The sequence below is a fragment of the Saccostrea echinata genome, unplaced genomic scaffold (genome assembly GCF_033153115.1).
Source record: "Saccostrea echinata isolate AGI-Se365-2 ecotype Australia unplaced genomic scaffold, CSIRO_AGI_Sech_v1 ptg000003l, whole genome shotgun sequence".
Lineage (NCBI taxonomy): Eukaryota > Metazoa > Mollusca > Bivalvia > Ostreida > Ostreidae > Saccostrea > Saccostrea echinata.
In genome coordinates this window covers 6,853,982-6,873,257 of record NW_026889752.1, presented here as the reverse complement: position 1 = coordinate 6,873,257, position 19,276 = coordinate 6,853,982, and the positions used below count along the sequence as shown (strand labels likewise).

Sequence of the window (19,276 nt, the reverse complement as noted above, 5' to 3'; positions counted from 1 at the left end):
AATAAATTACCTTAGAATTCTGATACAGATTAATGCATGCAAATATACTGAATGTTTATAGATGATTTCATTTAATCTAAGCGTGTTTGACAATAACTCCAATATATATATATATATATATATATATATATATATATATATATATATATATATATATATATATATATATATATATATATATATATATATATATATAGTTTTGCTAACCTTTTGTAATAACCAATGTGTAACATCCCTTGAACATGTTACAATTCTCCTTAGGACATGTGCAGTTTTCTTTGCATTCTAATCCAAATGTAGGATACTGACAAGCTAAATCCAGAAAAAGAATTACACTGTAACATGATGTAACATGATGTTTTATGTTTTGGCTTCCTTCATGATACATGTTTTTTGAACTCAGGTAAATAGACTTACGCAAACATTTATTTTCTTCTTCAATGTATTTAAATCCTCGGCAGCACATCAGCGGACTATGAAAATAGAAAAAAAAGTCACATCATAACTCACTGGCATTGATAATGGCAATTATTTTTCTAACGATATCCTAATGTTCCCAAGAATGTACAAAAGACTCTTAGTATTTATAACTTTTGAAATTTTTCCAAGATTTCAATTCGTGTTCATAAAAGTAAATGCAGCTCAGTGCAATCACTACTTGCGAAGACCTGCAAGACAGTGCATGATGAAACTATAATTATATATATTATAATTCACAAAAATGTATTTTAAAGACGTACAATACAGTTGGGTAGATAACTCTTGCGATTTCAATTAAACGTTTAACGTGACGTCAAATTTGACGTTAATAATAAAGCGTCAAAATGACGAGCGATCCGATCCCGATGTATAAATTAGAATTAGGGGCTTGATTGTGATTTCTTTATGAGTACCAAATTCTATCATAGATTTTTTTTAGAAAAAGAAGAAACAAATTTTCTTTATTTTCATATTATGTAAATCGTATCCGTGATCTAAGCACAGCATTTTCAGCTGAAAATGTTTATTTTGCATTGTTTTTTCCCCTTACATAGTACAGTTGGCTTCATAACATTCCGATTACAGGTCTATCTGTCTATCCTGACATTAAATAAATATTGCTTTGTTCTTCTCTTATATGTATTAAACAAAAACAAAAGAAAAACAAAGAAACAAACAAACAAAACCAGAAAAGAGCAAAAAAAAAAAAAACAAAAAACAAAAAACAAAAAACAAAAAACAAAAAAACAAAAAAAACAAAACAAAACAAACAAACAAACAAATAAGAAAAAAAAAATTACAATGTAATTATCGACGTTGTTCTCAGAAGCTCACTGGTCGAAGAGGAACAACTCTGAAAATGTGGAATATGTATACTTTGTTTTCCCTTCCTTTAGTTGAGTTATTCCCCCTGTTTTCCGAACAATTTTGTTTTTCACAAATACACAGATACATTTACCAGACCGGGTTGAATTCGAGAAATGAATGCTATAATAAATACAAAGTAAGTATCTGAAGCAAAAAATTTTGTTTACAGAAATTATTTGAATTCATGAATATCTCACTGCATCAAACTTGTCCGACCTCTTGTCACTGTGAACAGTGTCGGTTCGCATTTCCTCGATTCAAAACAAAACGTTTTACCGGTATATCACTGTACACATGAATTATTTTAAAATAAATAGAGAATTTAAAGTTTGATACTTTGAAGTTTATATGGACGAATACAAAATTTTCATTTTATCTATAGAAGCTACGTAAGTATGCATACAATATCCTGTGTTTGTGCGTATGTGTGTAGGGAGGAGGGATCCCCACACACTCCTTAAGTTATTGTTTGAAAGTATAAATAACCATTTATATCACAGGAGAGTTGAACATACGCCACTGTAAGTTCACTTTTAACAATAAATAAAATCAAAATCCATCAAATAAATGTAAATTTCAATGACAGTTGAATTTCATATCCAGGTATGAAATATGCATGCGTATATGTGGACTACATACGGTCACTGTACAGATTGGCATAAAATCCTTATTTAAGAATGTTTTACCTAATTTAAAACATACTAGTAGTCAATATTTAATATGCACACGCGAGTTAGCAAATTAGTACTTCAGGAATTCAATGGACTAAATACATCTGCAATATACCCGACGTTTGATCAAGCTCGAATAGTCTGTGTGGCAAAAAAGAAAAGGAAGGGGGAAAGGGGGCGTCGTAATAAAAAAAAATTGCCTGTAACTTTACATCTGAAAACTCTGATAAAATAATATGTAAATATCATTTTTAAAGCAAAAGATATTTTCCAACTTGGATTCTTTTATGTGCATTTGTAGATTCATACACGTACCATTATATCGCCCCAAGTCTGAAAGACGCTTGAGAAACGTAATTTACGGAGTAAGGCGGAGGGGGTGATTTTCCGCTATAAACTCAAAACGGGTCGTTAAAAAAAAATACCCAAAAAATGAAGATTATTTTTGCAACCAGCTACAGAAAGAAAGTATTTTGTTCAGAATTAAACGATAGGTTTTTTCAAAAATATTTAAAATTGAAAAAATATGCATTTTTCAAGGTTTAGACAAACCATAGTTTTTCACTTTAAGGTCTTCAGAAAAATTTGTGGCGATATACACTTCTACAAAATTACTTTATTTGTGTGTTAAATGGTCAAACGAATTAGTCGATGAAGTTTGACAGCCAGACTATCTGGAGAATTTTGAAAATCAAGGATTTTATAGTTGGTTGATTGAAAATTTCTTCGCAGCACAGTTAAGGCTGCAGTAAGGAGGCGGGGCCTAATTTATACGGGAAATGCTTACTATGACATCACACAAAAATACAAGTTCTTCAAATTACCACAAAATGAAATGATTTGCTATGTTAATCTGTTGAATACCTTTAAACTACATCAATACTAACCAGTACATGCATTATTGTCGTTGGTTAAATCCCACACAGCAATATATAAACAATTCACTGATCGCAATGCACTTGTCAATGTGACGTCATATCGAAAAAATTGACGCAGTTTGTATGCAGTGAGAGGCGGATCAAGTTATATTTATGCAATGAAAAATGTATTTTGTAATTAAATGAATTATAAATTGTAGATATATAAGAGGCCATTAACTTGGATGCGATGTCTATTTTATGATTTTTTTTCATATACTTCCCGTACATTCCATAGACAAGCTATACTGTCGTATATTTGTATGCAGATTCATTGAAGGGTAATAGAAGGGTCGTTATAAATCGATATATTGCAAGGGCATACCCTCAATGAATTATGACAAGCTTTTACTCATAAAACACAAGAAGTATGAAGATATTTGAAAAGTGCTGCGAACCTGTTGAAATCTTGCAAATGAATTAATTATATCTATATTTAATGTACTTGACCAGCAAAATATTCAACATACAGTCTAACAAATGTAATTTTAGCAATTACATAGTAGAATCTATATAGGTTCGCAGCACTTTTCACAAACTACAAAGAGTATTGAAAATAATTATATGTTAAACTTAGATTTATAACTTGGTTATGCCCTTGCAATATTAGAATTTATAGATGACCTCAATACTTCAGGTATATTTGCTAAAATCATGAGACTACCACATCACGTGACAAGTCTAAATAAAAAATCTGATCGTCCTCAACATGTAGTTTTCAACCAAATTCCATTTGTCCGATAATAGTAAAGTCCTAAAAAGAAACGCATATCCTTGTAAAGAATGTATTTTCTATCTAAAAAATTCGCCGATATTTCCATTTGGCACCTTAACTGTACTGCGTTCTCCTCGTGAACAGCTAAAGGGCGGGGGGGGGGGGGGTAACTTTTGGAACTTTCTGTCCAAATACGACTCGAACGATTTTGTCCAAAATGTGCATACACATAGTAGATATACTCTTGTATAAAACATACAAAAGTAACGAAAATTAAAAGACAGGAATTTTTTGGAGGTGGGTGTGTTGTACATCCTTAAAAAGCCCAGTGTTATTTATACATATGTAAGAAGAACTTGAATTGTTTAATTATTTAAGGATATTTGACCTATCAAACTAACATAAGTTTCCTTTCTGCATAATCCGAACACAATATGATCTTTTAAAAAAATCATGAAATCTCTGTTAACCTATATGTTTAATCTGTAAAATTGATAGGACATAAAATTTTATCAATATTGTTAAAATAAAACCAGTTAAATCGTATAATACATACCCGTCACATCGACCGTCTTGACCACAGATTGACTGAACACAAAAAACGGCAATTACTTCTAAATGTCTAATCATCATGATCATCATAAATTAGGAGCTGAAGTGACTGTATTTCTTATCATTAAATTCAATATGAATTATTTTGTACTGATCAATGCGGGAAATACTTTGTGCACAGTATGATGGTACGTTGGTGTCATTTTGAAACTTTTTCAAAGAAATTTTCTCTTTAGTGGCGGAACTCATTTTAGAGTCTAATGTTGATACATCATGCTATATTTATGAGCACTTTTTCAGATTTCTTGAAACTTGATCTGTGTGAAGTAATATATCTTCTTAATTACTCAATTCAAGGTCATTTAAAATCTACCAATTTCTTAATTGTTCTAAAAAAATCATTGTATATGTACCCTAAAATTATGCTAAAGCAATGCTATGTATTATTTCTGCATGAATATGTTTACCCTTTTAAAAATCGCTTTGGAGATCAGATTAAGTTAGCAATAGAAGCTGTAATAATATGATAAATGGTTGTCATTGTGTTGAAAACTAGTGTTATATTGTTTACAGATCCTGCTTATTCGATACATTTCTTGCCTTAAAACTTTAATATACATGAAATGTTAATATACAGTTAAACCTCGTTATTTCGAACTTGTTGGAATCGAGAAAAAAAGATCCGAGGATCGAGATGCTGAGGGTAAAATACTTGAGGAATGAGTCGTTGGGACTTCCAAATCACTTCGACATATCCATGGTATTCGTGATATTAGAGTTCAAGATACCGAAATTCAACTGTAGTTAGATTGTATTTCCATACAATTTATGTAAAATAAAATGTTTTAATTCATATAACAATTTACAATATTTCCTTGTGTGTGATTCGTTTATGTATAATCGGAAGACAGCAAGAACCGACTAAAGTGTCATTTTTCATATAGCAGCGAATTTGAGGAAGTTTTAGACTTATTATGTTTCTATATTAAGCAGCTTATACTAATGCATATTACTCAATAACTGTTTTCTACGAAAATGTACATGTACTATTATAAACATGTTCATCAATACTTTTAACTTTCAAAAAAAAAAAAAAAAAAAAAAATTAAGTGAGCTTTCACTAGATATTCTTCACATAAATTAATAACTATAAACTATTGAAGTGCTTTAAATATAAATATGTTATTAATTATGACAAGTTAAAATGTTCAAAAATTTGAACTAATCAATATTTATTTTAAATATATTACCTCCTTCACTACTTTAAACACATATTGCTATTAAAAACCTGTTATTCATATTAGTAGCTACATGTATCAGTCAACAATTTGGATGTCTAAAGGTCAAGGATTATCCTTTCGTGTAGGTTATGTATTGTGCGACCTTGTGATTTTATCAAAGTAAGTAACACTGACTTACATTTAGATGTTGGAAGCTATTCATTTTCTTTTTTTTTCAGATGCATAGTTTGAACACTGTTAAACATGCCATCAAAAATTTTGTCAACTGATGCCTTCTTTTCGGCTTTTTTTTTTTTTTTTTTTTTTTTTTTTTTTTTTTTTTTGCTTCAAAGAGCATCTGTAGTGTAATGGTACATTTTCTAGTTCTGTACATATTTTGCGGGCAACAATATATGTACCTAACATCACTATCTACGTGACAAGTATCTGTGATTAACACATCAATTCATTCACACAAGTACAAAAACAAATCAATTAGAAACTTCAACTATGTCAAAATATGCAGTGAGGGTTGCCTAGTTGTAGGACGATCGCTTTGTGATCGGTAGTCCGGGTTCGATTCTCATTCGCTGCGCTGCGTCAAACCTAAATGTAAACATAAATAGTGATTGTTTCTTCGCCAAGAGCCCAGCATTAGAAGTCAGGGTCTTTTAGATAAGACCTTAGAAACTGAGGTTCGTTGTCTCGGAAGGTGTTGGCACAATAAAGAACCTTCACTGATCAATGGTCCTGAGTTCCCAGTAAAGGTATGAATTTGAAGCCCTTCATCGGTTTATTGTGACGTCTCTATAGAGAAATACCGTCATCTTACGAACGAACGTAACTCGCCCTAACTTCCCGTATCTCGGTAGTTTTCCCGGGACCAGTTATTGCACCTATATATAGTTAAAAATCGGAACAATAAAGTATATGTGTATTATAGAACGGATAGTGTTTTAACTACTTTGTAAATGATAATTTCTCCAGTCTAATTTTCTGTAATCACTTACAATGTAATAAAAAGCTGACAAATAGAAGAAAATACTCCATAATACCGAAGACGTTTCCATCGTTACAGAAATCAACTATTAAAAATCAGAAAATGGCTGAAGCTACTTCGGAAAATGTATTATTTTGAAAGTAGATGTTTGTGTAGGAGAGGTAAAGGGGGTCTAAGCTCAATTCATCGAATAAAATGTCCTTTTTCATTTCATTTGTCTAAATACATGAAATACAAATTTCCATATACTAAAATCCTTAAAAAAGTGAAATGAGGCAATACTTGCATGTGCAATAGGGCGGGAAACACCCCCCATATTGTGTCTAGTGAAAGAAAAAGTAACTAATTCATAAAGTAGGAAGGGTAGATCCTTTTATATATATATATATATATATATATATATATATATATATATATAGGTATATGAGGTTGTTTGTGGGCACCGACCTACTAAACAGGTTTGTGGGATCTCGCATTTCTACATTGCATAGCTATGTCATATTCATGATTTAGGCGTTATATATGGTCATTATATAATATATAATATAATTTTTGAGATAAGATTAAAAATGTTGTATATCGTTGTGGGTCATTATATTCATATATATAGAGCATTGTGGGATAAAGTATATACATCGCACAATGCTCTCTATATATATGAATATCATGACCCACAATATTATCATATGCTATATATATTATGTGCTGCATTTCACAATGTAAGACATAAGAATTAATGTTTGATATAAATATATATGTATATTTACATATGTACAATATGGAATGAATCATTAAGAACAGTTTTGCTGGATTCAATATAAGATTTTAAATATTACTTTTCAAGTATTTTGGGGTCATATTACATAATGACTCACTGCTATATACGATTTATGAGATTCTTAACAAGATATTTTAGGGATATCCTCTCTCTCTATATATATCCCACAATTTCTTACATACACAAATATATATAGTGACAAAGATGATTTATCAAATAATGTCCACCCCACAATGTATTATTTATAATTTATTTATTCATTAAGCATTGTTAGATATTGAACGGCATATTTTATCTATATGCCTACTTATCCCAGATTGTCTTATATACATGTATATAGTGAACCACATTTAAGCATTGAATTCTTATTTTTAAAAGTAAATATACAGATTTAATCACTGCATTGATTCCATAATGTCCAATCCGTAATGTATTTTTATTGATTCAACATATAGGATAGCAGAGTAATATTACGAGATTCTACACTATATTTTTATGCAATCGCCTGTCCCACAATTCGTTATATACATATAAATATATATAGTGACCCACAAACAGCTATCATCACTACATTTATAACATAATGACCCTCCATTCGTGAATTATTCATTTAAACAATAAAGAGCTTATCAACCCTATATTATGAGATTTTAAAGACAATATCTTACGTATATGCTTTCATATCCAAAAGTTTGTTATAAACATATCTATATCATGACCCACAAACAGGTATAATCACTATATTTATCCCACAGTTCATATATACATAGATACATGTACCGTGACCCACAAACAGGTATAATCACTATATTTATCCCACAATTCATTATATACATATATACAGTGACCCACAAACAGGTATAATCACTATATTTATCCCACAATTCATTATATACATATTATTAGTGACCCACAAACAGGTATAATCACTATATTTATCCCCCAATTCATTGTATACGTATATACAGTGACCCACAATCAGGTACAATCACTACATTTATCCCCCAATTCATTATATACATATATACAGTGACCCACAATCAGGTATAATCACATGCAATATATATATATCCCACAATTCGTATATACAATGACCCACAAACAGGTATAATCACTTCATCTATCCCATAAGTCAATCCCTTATCGTAATATATTTACTATTACCATAATCTATTTATTCAACATATAGCTTATCAGCCTAATATTAGAAATTCTCAACAAGAGATTTCATCCCCGAGCCTACATATCCCACAGTTTCTATATACGCATAGATAGTGACACAAAATAGGTATAATTACTACCTTAGCCCGATAATGTCCATCTCATAATATTTTATTTATTTATTCAATATTATGACATTATTAAAAAGATTATTTTATGCATAACACCTACTTATCCAATAATTTCTTACATATACATGCAGTGACCCACAAACTGGCGCATTCATTTGACTGATCCCATAATGTTCATCTTATCGTACTAATATTTTATTCATTTATTCAATATACAGCTAATAAGCCTTATATTATAAGACTCTTGCATGTTACACTTTTTTTTGCAATCGCCTACTTTTCAAACAATTCCTCATATACATGTAAATTCGTGTATATAGTGACCCACAAACAGGTATTAGCATGTACTATACATTGATCCCGTAATGTCCAACTCGAAAGTGTATTAATTATTTATTCATTATGCAACGTTTCATCCGAAATTATTAGATTCTTAACAAGATATTTTATCTAAACGCCTACTTATCCCAGAATTTCTTTTAAACGTAATTATTAATTAACCAAAAACAAGTATAATCATCGCGTTGATCCCTTAATGTCCAATCCATTATGTATTTTTTTTCTTTATTCAATATACAGATTATCAAATTAATACTATGAGATTTTCACAATATATTTTATGTAATCGCTTGTTTATCCAACAATTCGTAATATACATATATTATAGTTACCCACAAACTGGTATGATTGCTACATTAATCACATAATGTCCATCCCAAAATGTATTATTTATTTATTCAACACAGAGCTTATCAACCTTATATTATGAGATTTTTAACAAAATATCTAATCTATTTGTTTCGTATCCAATAATTTTTTATGCATATTTAAATATAGTGAACCACAGAGTGGCATATAATCACTTTATTTATCCCAGAATACATTTATATATACATTTGTACAGTGACCCACAAACAGGTATAGTGACTATAGGTATCCCACAATTCGATATATAGATATATACAGTGACCCAGAAACCGGTATAATCACTTCATTCATCCCATAATGTCCATCCCATACCATAATACCATTATAATATGATGATATTTTTATCAATGAAGAGAAAGGTTTAAAGCGTCAAGTGCCTGTGCATTGATCCTAATAATTTACAGGAAGGGGGTGCACCCTGTGAAAATGTTTACATAATGTACAGTAGTTAAGAAGATTTTAAAGATTGTATGAATTTTGATGGATATATGTCGACACAACAAACATTAAAAGGGTAATCTAAAACTGCAATATTCCGATTAGTATTATCTGCAGAAAACACTCAACAAAATATATTTGAAAGCAAATATATGTCTAATTTGACAAGAAATTTTACTCCCATTTCACAGAACTTGAATATTATTCAAATAGAATTACTAAAAGTTAAACATCTCATTTAATAAATATTCTTATTATGATCGACCTTCATAATCCACCCATTTCAATTCAATTGACGGAGTATTAACGGAGAATATTTAAGAACCCGGGTTTTTAATTTGCCCGTACAGGTCCGACAGCACCAACCCATTTTACCAACACTCGAATTTTGACAATGGAAGGAAATTTTCAATAAAGAAATTATAAATTTTATACCGAACACATCTATCGTATTTTGTATCATAAACCGACAACGCAAATGGCGTGATATCTTACATGTACATTGTGAACAGAACACAATAAGTTTCATTTTGATAACTGGTCATCATGGTCATTATTTAGTGGATTATTATTGAAGAATTATTCAATTTGATCCTGAGAGAGGATTTTGGGGCGGGTCATGTCTCTTATTGTTTCCTCACAAAGCAACCTAATTTGAATATATAATTAATTTTGTACGATATAGGTATCGATACACACAGATTTGAAAAAAAAAAATGTTTCGTGATACATGTATGTTGATATTAAAACATATATATCATTTTTCATTCTTGTTCTATAAGTTAGAAAAGAATATCAAAAATTATAAGAGGTTTGGTATAAGTTTAGGAGTAAGGGTTTGAACGGAAACCCGCTGAGAAAATTGCGTTTAAAGAGGTTCGCTCCTCAGCTTTTGAGCATGTTTTTGGTTCGATCTCTATTTAAAAAAAATCTGCATAATATTTTAGTTCTTACAATAAATTTGAGTCTACAATGCCAATTAAACTATGTTCAATTAAAATTCCAAGATTAAATTCCATACCAAAAGCATTAGAAAAATATTCTGACGGAAGTTTTTTTTTTTTTTTTTTTTTTTTTTTTTTTGAGAAAAAATGATAGATTTTTCTCTTTCGAAGTATTTACACCACCGTTAAGTTTGAATTCCTATTTTTCCATGCAAGTTGCACACAGAGTTATTTTGTGCAGTGAAATGTTTTATGTTGTCCCAAATTATTTATCAAAATATCTGCCATGAATTCTATTATCATCTTGTGACAAATGTAGCAAATTTATTGTGAAAGTCCAGATAAAAAATAGCCTCACTTTATGATAAAAATTGACACATTTTTAATATTTTTTTTAAACTACATCATAAACCCCCACATTTAATTTTCTTTTCTGAATATGTAATATACTTTTAACCATTCTGCTGAAATTCAGCAAAATCTTTATATTCTAAAATGATTGACTGCTTGTTTAATGTTTAACGCCGAGTCGGCAATATTTCAGCCATATTTCGGTGGATAATTCTGTTTATATGATCGGGTTTTGAAAGTTTTGGTTTCTTTGGCGGCCCCCGATGAGCCTACTCTTTTTCGAAATCCAGAGAAAAGATCCTTTACGTGCCAAGGGGGTTGTAATCCTTGACAAGGGGCACCATTTAATGTCCTATCCGACGGACTTAAAAATACGTAAACTGTTAAAAAATAAATTGAGCTATGTATATTTCTCATCAAAATTGCTTGAATTACTTACTTCTAAATTTTCCTGTAAAAACCAGTTTCATGCTTATATTCTAAAATTGTATTAACATTTGTTAGAAAGTTCTTACATCATTCTCACATTAACTAAAAGTCTCCTTTGAATAGGCGAGAAATCGGAACATTCCAAAGGAATATGATTAATAGTTAGCGGACAGTCACAGGATATACATTCTGGCTCAAACCCTCGTTTTAATATTATAAGTATGCATGTTAATTTTTTGAATGACCAATACGTATTCTTGAAATAATCACTTCGCCTTGACGTTTAAGGTTGAAGTCAAATGATTTATTAACTTTGTTTTCTATAGCATATTTTAAAATGATTTTATTGCTTGTTATTTTTTTAATGCCAGAAAAATGACATTTTCTGAATGCAGAAAGGTCAAATAATTGACTATGCAAAGTAATTTGAAACTTTTTCGTTGTCATAAATTTTAATGTGTTTATTCTGGATAAAATAAGACTTTATGATTTGTTTGGATAAGAAATATTGAAGGAAAAACTTCGAAAAATTGATATATTTGTTAGACATAATTACAGTGCAAAAAGGTCATATAAAATGATCCAAAGTGCCAAAAAAGAGCACTAACACTCATTTTTTGTTTTCATTTTTAATCAAGCTCTATGTGTAGATTAAAAAATTATACTTCTGGGTATTCTTAATGCTTTTTGTAACATGATCCAATCTCCTAAATCGCAGTAATTATTGCGTTTAAACAAAAAAAAGACTGTGTTTATTCGCAATGTTTATTGCTTTTGAATCCAAAGCACAACTCGTAAAAATGCATACGCCATATTAGTTTTCCTATTTCCGATATACGGAATGGGGTATACTTTTCGCATTTGTTACACCTGACTGCTTTCTTGTCAGGGGTATACCTGCGTGGAATGTACGACAAGTGTTCCTGTTGGTTATGTTACATTACCCTTGTTTACATTTTATTGCAGTTTACGTGTATTAGTGTTTGTTTTGCACTGACCTGTGCAACTGATGTTAGTTTCTTTAGTAACTTTTTTTCCTGCCGTGGAAGAAGCACAGTTACTTTTGTCGCTACCCGAGAGTTTTACAATTGCTATGTAGAATACAATTCGTCCGTCACCGATGAAAACTGATCACATTGAACTGTGACCAAGTTAACGGCTTATTTTGGGTCTGTACAGGTAACGGAAAATGCAAAGTAATATGGCAGACAAACCTAGATTTCTACCTTTTACGAATCGTGTTCAGCTTTAACTTACAAACCATATCCAAAAAAAAAAAAAAGGAATTTTCTGGATTGCCGTACTGGCCGGTTACATGTACCGACTGCGGTCCAAACGTACATTGTATCAGGATATATCAGTATATCATTACAACACTACATAAGCATCAAAACAATTCTTGAAAATTTACAAAACATTGACTTTTTATGAAATATTTGTAATGTGTAAGGATATTATTTCGAACAATGGCGGATGCAGTTGGGAACACATAATTTTGGCTTAAAGATTTTCAATCCTCATGCTTTTTCGGATACTTGCAGTTTCGGCCCAAGATAAAGATCATCGTGTAAGATCTCATGGACGGCAAAATCAGACTTCCGCGTATATTTTAAGTCATTAACATGTCTTTATTAATATATATATCGCAGTATAATTTAATTTTGTTTGTATTCTAGCCTCTGATTGGTTAATATCCAAAAAGGAACACAAATTATTTCTGTATAACCTGGTTTGGTATGGGGACACACCCCCCTGACAACCAGCTGAATCATCTGTATCCATACAATCCTCTCATTTCCAGTCCTCGGGATTCACGGAAAATTCCAGATTTAATAAATGTACCTTTAAATTCAAACAATAATTCTATCTTACCAATTGTAACCAAACAACATGGCTGCTATACCTATGTATCAGTTATTACCTCCCCTCGATTCCCATCACTTCCGTTACTTACATAGTTATTTAATGATTTTAAAATTAAATTATAAGGAATGACTCTTATTCTTGGAGTATAACCTGTTTCCGCTTCGCGGATTATAAAGCGTAAACTGACCCAAACCAGGTTATACTCGAATAATTTGGCCAAGAATTAGAGTCATTCCTAATACAGTTAAGGTGCGCAATGGAAATATCAGCAATTTTTGTGATTAAAAAATATATTCTTAATCAGGATGCCGATTCTTTTTAGTACCTTATTTATATTGGACAAATGTAATTACGGTTAATAACTACATATTGAGGACGATTAGATTTTATATTTAGACATGTCACGTGTTGCGACAGTCACGTGATTTTAGCACATCTACTTACAATATTGAGGTCACTTATAAATTTCACTAGTGCAAGGGCATAACCAAGTTAAAGTTGTAAGTTTAGTTTATAAATATTTTCAACACGCATTGTAGTTTGTGAAAAGTGCTGCGATCCTATATAGATTCTGCTATTTCATTGTTAAAATCAAATTTGTATGACTGCATGCTGTATTTTTTGCTGGTCAACGGCATAAAATATAGATATATTTAATTCATTTTCAAGATTTCATCAGGATCGCAGCACTTTTATGACACCTTTATACTTCTAGAATTTATTTGTAAAAGTTTACTATGATCCATTGAGTGTATGCCCTTGCACTAGATCGATTTATTGCCTGACGCCACGTGCGTCAGGCAGTATAAGGATTAATATTTCAGGGATCCGAAACTAAGCGATCATTCTTAATGAACTAGATTTTCTGCAAGCTGATTTACATCGGAATTTGTTAACTGCATTTAAACAAATACAGTTTGCAGAAGAAAGAATCGTATAACTGTTGCAAAATAATGATGTGTTTAATTCCTTCAATTTTTTTGCATGCACATATTTATTCTTTGCGATTCTTTGTACGAACATGTCCGTGTAACATTTTTTCTGCGTTTCTAAACTAGTGGATCAGTCCATTTGCCTTCTACGAAAGGGGTGACACAATCATTTCGCGCCAAGTGTCACATGTAAATTATCTTCGCGCCTTTTTCTTGGGTTGTTCTATTGAATGGGTGTGATAACTTCTATGGTAATAAATAAAGTTTATTCTTTTAACATGATTCTTAAGCTCCAGATTTTTTTTATTAACAGTACATTTTATCTCATTTTTTAAAGAGAACACATTGTATATGGACAAGCAACACTAAAGCAATGGATTTTCTGATTATTCTTACTATTTATTCCATCAGTGGACTAGTCTAATCATAAACAAACTCCCTCCACCCAGTAAATGGGACATCCCTTCTTGATTCTGTTTTCCACCTAGCCTTTCTTTCAACATTACATTTATTGATGATGTACGTTACAAGGTCAGGTTTTTTAAAAAAGCTTAGAAAGTCAGCGATTAGCATATTATTTCATGCTTTGTGATGAACAAGGGTTTCATTTTAATACAGTGACAAGAGTGTAGGTCAGTACTCGTAGAGGAATGGGCTTCACTCCCGTAAGGTTTTAAGTAAAGAATCGGCAAAATGAAGAAGACATCAAGATCTGTACTGGTTTTCATTTCATAAAAAAGCACATTATTTTAATTATGAGAAAGGTCCTGAAATCGATTGAAAAGAAAAGCTAACAACTTCAAAACTGTACATAAAGAGGTATTTTAAGCTCATTTATAATACATGCACTTGTATATGGTAAGACCATCATCGCGTGAGTTTTGTCCGGGGGGGGGGGGGGGGGGTATTTGTATCTTGTTTTGCGCTAGCTATAAAGTGTACAGGTTATTTACTTTGATTTCTAGAGTAGCATTGAAGCATTTTTGTCTCAAACACTTCAAGACAACTTTCCCAGTTAAAACTGTTCATAATTTACTTCGTCGTCGAGAACGACGGAAAACATAAATAGAGGCCGTCTCATCAATCTATCACTGACCATGAAGAAGTGCGCCCTCTAGTAAGAGAGTACATGTAATATGAATTTCTTTAAAACGAATCATCTAACTATTTTCCCAGAATTATCAGTGGCGGATCCAGGAATTTCATAACGGGAGGGTGCAGTAGAAGGCAGGGTTTTGGGGGGCTGTATTGAAACCCCAGAGGGTCCAGAGCAAAGCTCTGATGGGGGTTCGGGGGCGAAGCCCCCGGAAGCTGACAAATTCTTACAAATAAGAGGTGTTTTTTCCTTGATTTTAGGATAATGAACATATAAGTTCTACATATAAAAAATTCAAACAGGAGGGGGGGGGGGGGGGCGCACGCCCGGCGCGCCTGTGCTGGATCCGCCTTTGATTATAATCTACGCTAGCGCACTTGCAGTTTCATTTCAACGTAACTAGTCAGCCCGTGCCCTAACTAATAAATGACCAAATAGTGGAATGTCTTAGATATTCGTTAATCTGTAGTATTTGGTTATGAAATTTGAGAAAGTCAACTTGGATAATGAAGTATCGCAACTATGTCGCTCCTTGATGATGGAAACGTTTAGCACCTCTCCTGCATATACGTTCCATAGATATTGATTGATTAGTCAGGCAAGCTTTTTGAAAAGCTATTACTTGTTACGACCCTTACATTACCCTCCGATGTACTTGCATACAAATATACGGCAGTATCAATTAAATAGGAAATGTACAGAAAATATATGAATAAAATCTTAAAGAAGACATTGCATCCAAGTTTATGGCCACTTAAATATCCGCAAATAATATTTTATTTAATTATAGAATACATTTTTCGTTGTAAAAATATTACTTGATCCGCCTCTCACTGCGTACAAACTGCGTCAAGTTTTACGAAATGACGTCACATCGACAAGTGCATCGCAATCATTGACTTGTTTATATCTTGCTATGTGGGATTTAACTAATGACAAAACAGCATGTTATAGTAAGTTTTGATGTAGTTTGATGGTCTACTACAGTTTAAAATAGCAAATCATTTCATTTTGTGTTATTTTAAAGAATTGTTGGTTTTGTATGATGTCATAATTAATATTTCCCGTACAAATTAGGCTCCCCCCCCCCCCTTTTGTAGCCTTAACTGTGCTGCATTTCAACATAATTTACTTTAAACATTTTAGCATAATGACAGTTTTTTCCTTTACATGTATATATATATCTACGTATCTTTAAAAATATACATATTAGGGATGTTAATTTACTCGGGTAGCCTAATAGAATAACCGGGGTCTTTAGTCAAGCGATAATCGAGTGCTCATTAAAATAATTTTTGTCTTATCTGTTTATCTGTACTTTCTTGTCAAAATGCTTGTACACTCAATATTAAAAGCAAGCCACTGTCACACCTATAATTTATGCTTCTGTATATTAATTAAAATCTCTACCGCATATCTTGTCTTTAAGTTCACTTTATCAAATACTAACTATGGCGTGTAATTTCTTCTCCAGATGCTAATACATGTATAAGTAATTGAACGATCAATCGTGTCTATAATTCCAACTCATTTATTGATCCGCTTGACAGTGGAACAGTTAGACTGTTCTTTTCATCAAAATTTAAGAGAAGCCTGTGATAAATCTTAATTATGCAAGTTTTGTGTGAACAAATGTGTTAAATTAATTCCATGGTGGAATTTAATGTTCACCATGGAATTAATTTAATTAGACATTAAGTATGTAATCATTCAGTTAAAAACAATTCGTTTCGCAAATCAAAGGGTCTAAGCTTTGATAACAACCGAAGATAAAAAAAAAAAGCGATTTATAAATGAATTTAGATTACAATAGCACATTTTAACGAGTAACCGAGTAAAAACAATTTAGTCGATAGTCTTTATGACCGAACGATAGTCGAGTACTCGATGACATCCCTAGTACATATAATAAGCCTAATTATATTCTATCTTTATGTAGTCTACCAATTTATGTTCCAAGTTTTATTAAAACTAGCTGCAGATCAGTAGCTCGCTGCTCTGAAAAAAATTGTGATGGATGACCAGAGAGCTACAGTGCCACCCATAGAAAAAACTGTATATTTACAGTTGCGCTCAATTTTGGATTAATTTCTCCAAATTCTTACCTCAACTGCAGAAAAGCTCGATATTAAAATATTCCTTTGATTTCTATCAACTACTCTCATATTTGATATCTGCACGAAGCGCGTTGGACTGAATTATCTTGCCGCCCAAAATGGCAGTGTACATAGGCAAAATTTTCGACGGTTTCAATTTCAGACCCAGGAGGGATAGTTACAATGGCTATAAGGAATGTTTTGTTGTTGAAATAGTAAAAAAATATGTTAGAACACATGGTTAGTAATATTTTGAGATGGCACTTTGAAAAACACGGAGAAATTAATCGAGAAAAAGCGTAATTTTCTGTGCGCAATAAATATACACTTTTTTCAATGGATGGCACTGTAGTTTTCCGGTCTGTCAATATTTTTTTCCGGAGAGCTACAGTTCTGCAGCTATATTAAAACTGGACGAAAACTGTAGAAAACGTAGCACTTCGAAAATATATTTACAGACAAAAAGACAAACAAAAGAACGGCTATCCCAGATCTAAATCACATAAGCTTAACATATGCAATATTTCTTCATTGAATATTAATACAGTAGTCAATGAAGACCTATCATTAAGAACACATTTTATATCGAGTAAAGTTTCCAGTTTAATTCTATTGCCGAATATGAAAAGTATAGAACACCGGAAAATAAAAGTTCAAGATTTTCAATAATATCGGAAATGAAATGCAGCCCGTGAGACACAGTTAAATTATTTTAACTACATAATTTATTTACCTTTTTCGTGGTCCATTAACCTTTTCTTAAGAATCCGGGATTGTTTCCCATAAGTTCCCCTTTGTATTACATGGCGCATTCGGTACAGTAAAACTCGTTTAGTACGAACAAGGATATTGCGAATTCACGGATATAGCGAAGTTTTCTTGGATCCCCATCTATATGAAATTAACGAATTCCTAATACGGATATAACGAATTACGGATATAGCGAAGTAATTTCACAGGTCCTCAGGACTTCGCTATAACCGAGTTTTACTGTAGTTATTTACACTATGTGAAACCAACATTATTTTCACAATGTAGAAGGTTCCTTCTGAGGGTTCCAAAAAATCACTCTCATTCAATAAATGTTACAGTATTTCACTGTTGAAAATATAACAAACTATATTATCATTTGAATATTCTATGTTGCTGTAACTCTTACTGAAATATGAGGTACACTACTATTAATGTTTATTAATCAAGTTATTATTGTTATAATCCTTAACAGAACTGGGTAAATAATGATAAAATTAATCTAAGATTACCAAAATCAAGATTCAATGAATTTACTCCACATATCTGTACATAAGTGTTGAAAAGGGGGGCATTCCCTACATGAAATTCTGTTTCTTGTATTTAGTGATTTGACGGTGCTTAAAAAGTCTATAATATGTATTTCGTGACGCGTTTCTGCAATTGAAGGTATGCAGCTCATAAAAAAATGGAATGGACGAGTACGATGTATCCTTTTTTCAGATCATTTTTCCATCACAAACCTGCCGAAGACGAAGTCATTACGTGGAAGGGGTGGGGTGGGGGTGTCAACTGAGTTAAATATTTGAGAAGCAAATAAAGTAACAGTTTGTTTTACAATTTGAAACCTACTACGAGCATTTCCTAGTTGACATGTTACTATATCTTCTTTTGTACAATTCTACCCGAAATGTAGGTGTGGGCACAAAAATTCCCTTGCCCTCTCAAAAAAAAAAAAAAGATAGGACACTAACCTCAGCCGCCCTTCCCCCGTGATTACGCTTATGCTTGCAGCTAAGTAAGTTTTGTAACTTTATATTTCCTGATAATTGTTTAATGATATAATTTTACAGTAGTGAATTGCTGTGTAAATACATTGCTTAATGTTTGTTTGTTAATTTGTATCGCTTCCCAACTTCTAGTTATTCACAGTGGGGTGCCGTCTGGTAGGGGG

The 19,276-nt window shown here is 31.8% G+C and overlaps 1 long non-coding RNA gene across 1 annotated transcript; it reads right to left on the bottom strand.

The window, feature by feature from the left end:
* Window positions 1-227: 227 nt before the first annotated feature.
* LOC133178806 (uncharacterized) lies at window positions 228-4,285 on the bottom strand. Its single transcript, XR_009720036.1, has 3 exons — window positions 4,207-4,285; window positions 418-473; window positions 228-312 (listed from the first exon to the last, which is right to left on the bottom strand). It is a non-coding gene; the product is annotated as an uncharacterized LOC133178806 (long non-coding RNA).
* Window positions 4,286-19,276: the final 14,991 nt, after the last annotated feature.